Consider the following 8301-nt stretch of genomic DNA (forward strand, 5'->3'; position numbering starts at 1 on the left):
AGTAGTAGGAATGGGAAACGAGAGTTCGCTCACCTAACTCAAAAACACAAGTGGGGCACAAAGACAACTGTGACTGTTCCATCTGCCACGTTGGCTCAATGACGTCACCTACTACCCACTTAGCCTGTCCTTGTCTACGAAAAGTATTTTGTATTGCTTACCAAATAATGCTTAATCAAACGAGAGAGAGATATATATATATATATATATATATATATATATATATATAAAAATAATTATTTCATTAACAAATAAAAAATATATTAAAATTGTGATATATGTCTATTTTTGGATATATGTTTAATTTGAACTTTTTTGTAAACATGTTTTAGGCTTATTGAATTTTGAGACCATTAATATAATATCATTTGATATGAAATACAATCCAGGGTTGGACCTGTTTAAATTTTAAAATTCTTTGGGGTTTGTGGACAGTCAGACGGTAAATTGCTTCTTTCTTTTTGTTTTTTTCAAACCGGCATTTCCATTTGGTGAGCCAAAATATCTCTTATTGTTCACGAAAATGCACAAAACTACAACATTCGAGGAGCTAAAATGGAGTGGGACAGCAAAAATAAATACAATATGCTACTGTGAAGATCTATATTTAGATCTTCCTACAATTTTTTTAAATAATGCTTTGGGTATTGTGTTTTTGTTGTTTGTGTATTCAGTTTGGTCTCATTATAAAAGTAGAATTTTTAGATTATTTTAATGCAATATATTATAAATAGAGTATGGGATGTATGATGTATTGTTGAAATACAAATCTAAAATAAATTAGGGATAATTACACTTTATCCATTTATGATTTGCCTATAATTTGATGTACCTACCCGTAGTTTAAATTTTGACACTTTACTCACCTGTGATTCCCATCGTTACTGTGTCGTAACCCATCTCTCTCCCAGTCGTTACTCTAACACAGAATATGTAAAAAACAAAAGCCCAAATAGATCAAAACACTCTCACTCAAATCTTGACCACGAAGAACAAGAACCAAAAATCTGAAAAATTACAGGAAGCTGAACCCAAAAACAACATCCAACACAGGCCCAATCCTTGAGCTGATCGACCAGCAAGAAAAACAAAAGAAAAGAGAAGAAAAGAAAATAAGATCAAAACACGCTACTTCAAACCCAAGAATATGAATCTGGCTCAAATCAAATTTTTTTCAAACCTTTTTGATAAACTGCAATAATATTCAACGGAAAAAAAAAAAAAAAAAAAAAAAAAAAAAAAAAAAAAAAAAAAAAAAAAAAGGATTCGGACATCTTCCTTACAAGCAAGACCAACACAATTTGGAAGAATGTCTGAGGATAAACAAAAAGGACACAAGATTCTTAATGCGTACTGTGCTACCTCATGTGCAACAACATTTCCACTTCTTTTAACCCAACAAAACATACAGAGAACAAAAGACTTTACCAAAAAAAAAATATCAGAAACAAGGGTGGAAATGGTCCACAGCGAGCAACCCATGTTGTCAAGAATGGCATCAATGTTGTTCTTTGAATCACTTTCAACAAGGTTACTCTAGAGTTCTCCTTTAGCTAGCTGCAACACCCAAAGACAGCTGACCCATTGATGTCGGCCTGTCACCACCTCATTCTGTTACCCATTACACTCCAAAACCACCGGTCTGCCCCAAAATTACATCAAAACATCACAAATTTTCCGACCCAACACACATCTCAAATCTCAAGCCTATGAATCCAAACAAAGCTGTCAAGAGGATAGAAAAGATTGAAAAAGAAATTTGTGGTGTGTTTGATTTGGTTTTAATCTTTGGTTGCAGTGGCTGTGGGTTATGTTCAAAATTTATGGGTTTAATTTTTGGTTAATCTTCAAGATTTTTGGGTTTAGTTTTTGATTTGGTTGCCTTCATATCCTTTTTCCCATGCTTTCCGTTGGTCAACAACCAACAAAAGCTCGCACGATCTTTCTGCACAACTCCTACAGGAAGGAGTCTCTGTTCAAAAATTCTGGGTTCGCTTTTTTTTTTTTTTTTTTTTTTGAGATAATAGACAGAACTATGTTAATGTAAAAGAGTAACCGTATACAAATATACAAATATACAAAAAAAAGAAAAAAAAAAGAACAAACACCTGGGCTTGCTCTAGTAAGCCAACTCGAGAGACAAATAGAAAAAGATAAAGTGCAAGTCATATTATGTTCTTTAGATTTTTGGGTATGTTCTTCATGTTCTTCAAGTTCAAGATTTGAGTGAGAGTGTTTTGATCTGTTTGGGCTTTTGTTTTTTACATATTCTGTGTTAGAGTAACGGCTGAGGGAAAGGTGGGTTACGGCACAGTAACGATGGGAATCACAGGTAGGAAAAGTGTCAAAATTTAAACCACGGGTAAGCACATCAAATTAGAGGCAAACCACAGGTGAGTAAATTGTAATTATCCCAATAAATTAAGTAACTTTTACCATTTTCTCCATTTTACATTGTCACTTAACAAAACGCCCTACCTCTTATACTACATTGTATTAGAATAATCATTTTTATACCCAACACAATAAAATCTCTACCTAAAAAAGGCCACCTCATCACAAGCCACTGCAACACCGCCACCCATAACTCATATCTCTCTTTACCTTAAATTTCTCTCTATAACGATGGTTCTTTGATTTCAAGGTTGTTATTTTCGGAGATCTTACTAAGACATGGTGAGGAATAGAAAGAGTGAATGATAATGAATGGGTGTTTGCAAAAGTTGGGTTTTGGGGTTAAGGAGGAGAATGATTCATTTGAATTTGATATGTCACAAATCAAAGCCATCATTGCTAATGACAATGGTGGGTGGTGGAGAAAAACTTGGAAGGCTCGGTGGCTATGGAGGTCGAAGAGAGAGAGAGAGAGAGAGAGAGAGAGAGAGAGAGAGAGAGAGAGAGAGAGAGAGAGAGAGAGAGAGAGAGAGAGTAGGGAAAAATGAAATAGAGTTTGCTACATTAAGATATAATCTTACTGTACCAAGTTGTAATTTTTTTTTTTTTTTTACTTGCATTCTCAAATGTTGGGGTGATTTTGTGTATTTGGAAATGCATTTTGAATTTTAATGGGTTTTGCATTCCTAAATAGGAATGCTTTTACATGTGTAGAAATCAATTCAATTCAACTCAACTCATGTTAATTGGGTTTAGGTCGATTGGTTATATTTACATATTTTATACTTTGTTAAAAATTAAATTTTTATTAATTATTGAATAATTTAAATGAAATTATACACATATGACTAGTGGTGGAGTCAACAAATAATTTCAGGGGCCATGCTATGCAAATTTGATATACCTTAACATATAGGATGTAATATAAAAGAAATATAATATAATAATAACTAAATGTTTTTTTTTTTTTTTTTTTTTTTTTTTTTTTTTTTTTTTTTTTTATAAATGACAAGATTTTAAAAATGTCCCAAATTTTTAACTATAAAAATCATAATAATTTTTCTTATAACAAAAGAGAAAAATGTGCACTCAAATTTCCCTAGCTCTAAATACAAAATGAAAAGGAGTTGTAAGAAAAAAGAAAAAAGAAAAAGAAAAGGATTTTGTTTTTAGAAAATAAAAATAACTTTTACTAAAGAGATTTATGTAGCTATATATTTTCATTAACATATGCTTTGAATACTCCTAAAATAAATTATTTATACGTGGCAAATAAAAGTGAATATTAGAAGAAAAAATGAGACATTAATACTTTAAATGGGTATTTGTACCAAAAAAAATTTAGGACAAAAGTTAACTACAAAATTGGTTGTAACATAAAACTACAACCATGCTCAATATCTTTTTATTGAAGGTGAATTTTGACAAATCCACTATTGGATTGCATTTTCTTCTTATATCCTCCATGCTTGCAAAATTTCTAGAAAATTAAAGATCAATAACTATGTTATCAATAAATTGTTTAAATTCAAGGATTTGTAGTTTAAAATTATCCATAAAATATGAGCTTATAGATCATATAGTAAATAATATTTGATTAACACAAAATTTGACAAGTGAATTAACAATGTAAAAAACATGTAATTCAACAGTTAAATTTTCAAAATATGTAGTAATGTTAATTTTATTAAAGGAAGTTGTAGCCTTAGGTACAACCGATTTTGTAGCTAAACTTTGTCATTTTTTTTTTTTAAATGAAAGAGACCTTCAATACTCATGTGTGTTTATGAAAACATGCTTTAAATACTTCTAAAATTAATGATTTTTCATTAATATATGCTATGAATACTCCTGAAATAAATTATTTGTATGTGGCAAAATAAAAGTGAATATTAGAAGAAAAAAATGAGACATAAATACTTAAATGAGCATCTGTACAAAATGTTTTTTTTTTTTTTTTTAAATGAAGGGGACCTTCAATAATCATGTGTTTTATAATCACATGCTTTAAATACTTCAAATATTAATGAGTAATACATAGCAAAAGAAAAGTGAATATTAGAAGAAAAAATAGACATTAATACTTTAGATGAGTTTTAGATACAACACCCTACCAATAGTTTCTTAGGCTCCCCAATTAAATCATTCCACGTATCCTACTTACCCACATCAACCCAAACAGTTGCAAACCAATCTTTAAGGGCAAAGCCATCTCCATGGTTGCCCAAAAACGCTTGAATCTCAAGATTACAATCAAACCCAACTCATGGCCACCAAAACCAGAAAGACCATGACTAACCCATAACAACCGAGACCCAGCTCTGTCACCGTCTCGTCCCATCTCTGAAACCCAATAACCCACTACCAGCCAAACAATGACCAAAGATTCACCGTGGTCTCAATCCCTTCAACAAAACCCAAACCCAAACTCAACAAATCATAGCCACCTAAAACAAGGTATGTAATAGAAAACTCATCAGAGCACAAAGCTTCTCCATGGGCCAAGCCAGGGTTTTGACTTTGATATGTAATGATCAGATTCTATGGTGGTTGTTTGGGTGTCCTTGGCCATGGGTTGTTGGGTTTGGGTTTTGGTGATGCCATGTTTGGATACTCCATGCTTAGATCCATGTTCAACTTTAATTCCTTGCTTGCATGTTTAGATCTAGCTTCTTGCATCTTTAACATGCTTCCTTTGCCTTTTGTGCTTTTTCTTGCCTATGTTTGGTTGCATCTTTTCCCTTTATTGCTTGTTTGGGTGCAATTGCTTGTTTGAGATCATATCTTGATGATGTTGGTATGCTTTTGCCTTGCCTCTCTCTCTTGCTTAGCTTTGCATGTTAGGGTTTCTCATATTAGCCTTAAGTGTATGTTATGACATGATTAGCTTTTATCCTTGAGTGTGATAACATGTTTTGCCTCCATTGTGCTTATTGTCTTTCTTTTTGCCATCTTGTGTGATCTCTTTATGTTGGTTGCACCTTTGCATACTTATTTGTGTTGTTCATACATTTTTTCTTGCTTGTTTGTCCATGTCATCAAGCATTGCTCCAAGATATGATTTGGTGCGAGTTCACACCCGTTTTTATACATGAAATCTCAAGACCCACTTTTAGGAGCTTTGCTTGTTGGCATGCATGTCGTCCATAACTCATTTCAATGGATCCACAGAAACCAAATCCAAACCTACATTTGTCCCTTGTGAATACACACTCTTTTTGTGTGTTTGTTTGTTCACAGGCTCTCTTTATTTGCGTGTTTTTTTTAAATGTTTCCTCCTTTACTTGTTTGCTTTTACATGCTTACCTCCTTTGCTTGTTTGCTTGTCTACTTTGAGTTCTTGTTTGCTTATTGCATGTGATGGATGGAGCACACACGCAACTTACAAGAGAAAAGCAAAAGGGCATACATCAGTAGATTTAGAGGCTTAGCCTTTCTGTGAGGTCCATCCTTTCCTAGCCTTTCTTTAGAACCATGTCTATAGCTTTCTTAGACTAGGGTTTCCATTTCTTGTACTTTGCTTGGGCCACACTCTCTAGGTGTGGATATGTTTTGCATGCTATATGTTGTAAAGGTAGCTATGCACTTCGGATGATGAATGTTCATGGTTAGGAAGGCAACCCCTTCCTAATCATCGATGCTTTTTGTCACGCCTCAAACCCGATACTCGGATTTGTGACCATGACCGACATGCTAATATCAAGCCTAAACCTAATATTAACAAGAACATACTTAACTTTTACAAAACTTTTACCAAAAGCTTCTCTCTTACTTTTCATCCTTGTTTCCTTACTTAAATGATATAACTTTTCACTTGATATTCAGAGCATCTACATTGTACTCAAAGATTGACATAATCCACCAGTTACTCAACTTCAGAATTTCACATAATACATTTTTTAATACTTTAAGGTATACACTTTCATTAGATCTTAAAATACACAATGCTACAAATCTAAATATCATATTGCCAATTTAGGATCTATACATATAAAACTAAAACCAGCTCCTTCCAAACTCGATTAAGGCTCCCTCTGCTCCAAAATAAAACCTGCTAACTGAAAGAGTGGAAGGGGTGAGCTACACAGCTCAGTAAAGGCAAGATATATGAGAATTCAATAAGGATGCATGCAAATCAAATCATTTCATTCTATGAATATTCAAACAGGAGAACATCTTTTCATGCATAGTATTTTATACTATTCATAATAATAGCTTATATGCTCTTCATAGAAAATAATTGTTCTCATTTTTCTTATCAGGTTAATATTACCAAAACCTTTCAGATTAAACTTCTTTCATTTCCTACAAAGTCACCATATGTATATTCTCATTACAAAATAATTATTTTAACTTAAATCAGATAATCGGCAACTTTGTATTAAACTAGAAACATCTTGACTAATAAGAAAACTTTTCATTATAAACATCTTCTCATAAAATACTATATCTTTCATAGTCATAAAACTTAACGTTTCATAAAAACAGATATCTGATAACTTTTAAACATAAACTTGTACTCTCATCAGAAACTTTATCTTTATAGCACAACTGAACTTCGGAAACTTTTATCTTTAATAAACAGCTTTCTTTTCATCAAAAACTTCTTATTTTCATGAGAGCTTTTGACTTTTCACAATGCATTTAACAAAATCATTCTCTCATGATTAATAACATAATATAGTTCTTCATAAATAACTTATTGGTTAGCCCATATCTAATAAGTCTGTACTTATTTGGGAGGCTTCTAGCACCACGGTGCTAGGCTTCCAACATTCCCCACAATGCCAGATATTCCTGGGATTACATCATAATACATATCTTCCAACCATGGGGGTAGGTTGGCTTCCCCCACAAGTTGGCTGTAACCAACAAGGGTCAGGTACAGCAGAGCCAATCCCACTTAATGGCCAATCATATAACATTTTCCATGGAAAGCCAATAATTAACCCCTATTGACAGAGTTTAGATTACTAGAGGACATAACCCGAAAACATTTCGTACTTTACATTATACTGCAATTTCTTATTTTGCATAACATCTCATAATAATAGCATTTCCATTCTTTTCATTAAACATTATGTTCGTGGAAATTAGTAATGGCATCAATATGCTTAAATCATATACATAAGTTTTTTGAAAGCTCACGAACATATCTTTGTCAAAATAATGATTACATGCCATGTCTCTAATCAAAAACATTTTAATGCATAATTTATCATGCATAAACACAGAATCTGTCACAGTGACAGCTTTGCAACATTTTATCGTAAATCCACAAACAATTATCAAACGATGGTATTTTCATATGGGGATTTTTATACACTCATAAGACATGTTATAAAACACTTACATACAGTCATTTAACCATTTAGAGCAAAATAAACACAACCAAAAATCCCAGCAGCATCATCAAAATACTCATCCTAACTTTTTCTTACTTCCTTAATCCTATAAAATCATTAATTAGTAAAAACCCTAATCTACCTTCAACAAACCATCAACACAATTTCAAAACTTCTTAAAACAGCATATATATATATATATATATATATATATATATATGTAGACTAACATGAAATGATTTCCCTTTCCTAGTGGCTGGACCAGAAAGTATGAGAGGTAGAGAGCTTGAGAGAGTTGAAAAAAGCTTCCTTCTTGCTACTGGACATGTAGCTGTGAAAGGGAGAAAATAATTGAGAGCTTTTCCTTCTTTTGGTGTTGGACCCGTAGGAATGAAAGAGGGAGAGAGCTCTTAACTATTCTAGTTGCTTCTAAAAGAGTAGAAAGAAGAAAAGATGATGAAGCCTTATCTCTCTTTTAATTTGTGGACCCATGGGCTTGACAAATTGTACCTAAGAGAGCTTCCTAGCTCTTTCATTGAGAGAAAAAGAGAGCAAAGTGAGC

The 8301-nt window shown here is 32.7% G+C and overlaps 1 long non-coding RNA gene across 1 annotated transcript; it reads right to left on the minus strand.

The window, feature by feature from the left end:
• Positions 1-6175: 6175 nt before the first annotated feature.
• LOC126701470 (uncharacterized) lies at positions 6176-8301 on the minus strand. Its single transcript, XR_007647369.1, has 2 exons — positions 7970-8301; positions 6176-6452 (listed from the first exon to the last, which is right to left on the minus strand). It is a non-coding gene; the product is annotated as an uncharacterized LOC126701470 (long non-coding RNA).

This window comes from Quercus robur, chromosome 10, assembly GCF_932294415.1.
Source record: "Quercus robur chromosome 10, dhQueRobu3.1, whole genome shotgun sequence".
In the NCBI taxonomy this organism is placed as follows: Eukaryota; Viridiplantae; Streptophyta; class Magnoliopsida; order Fagales; family Fagaceae; genus Quercus; species Quercus robur.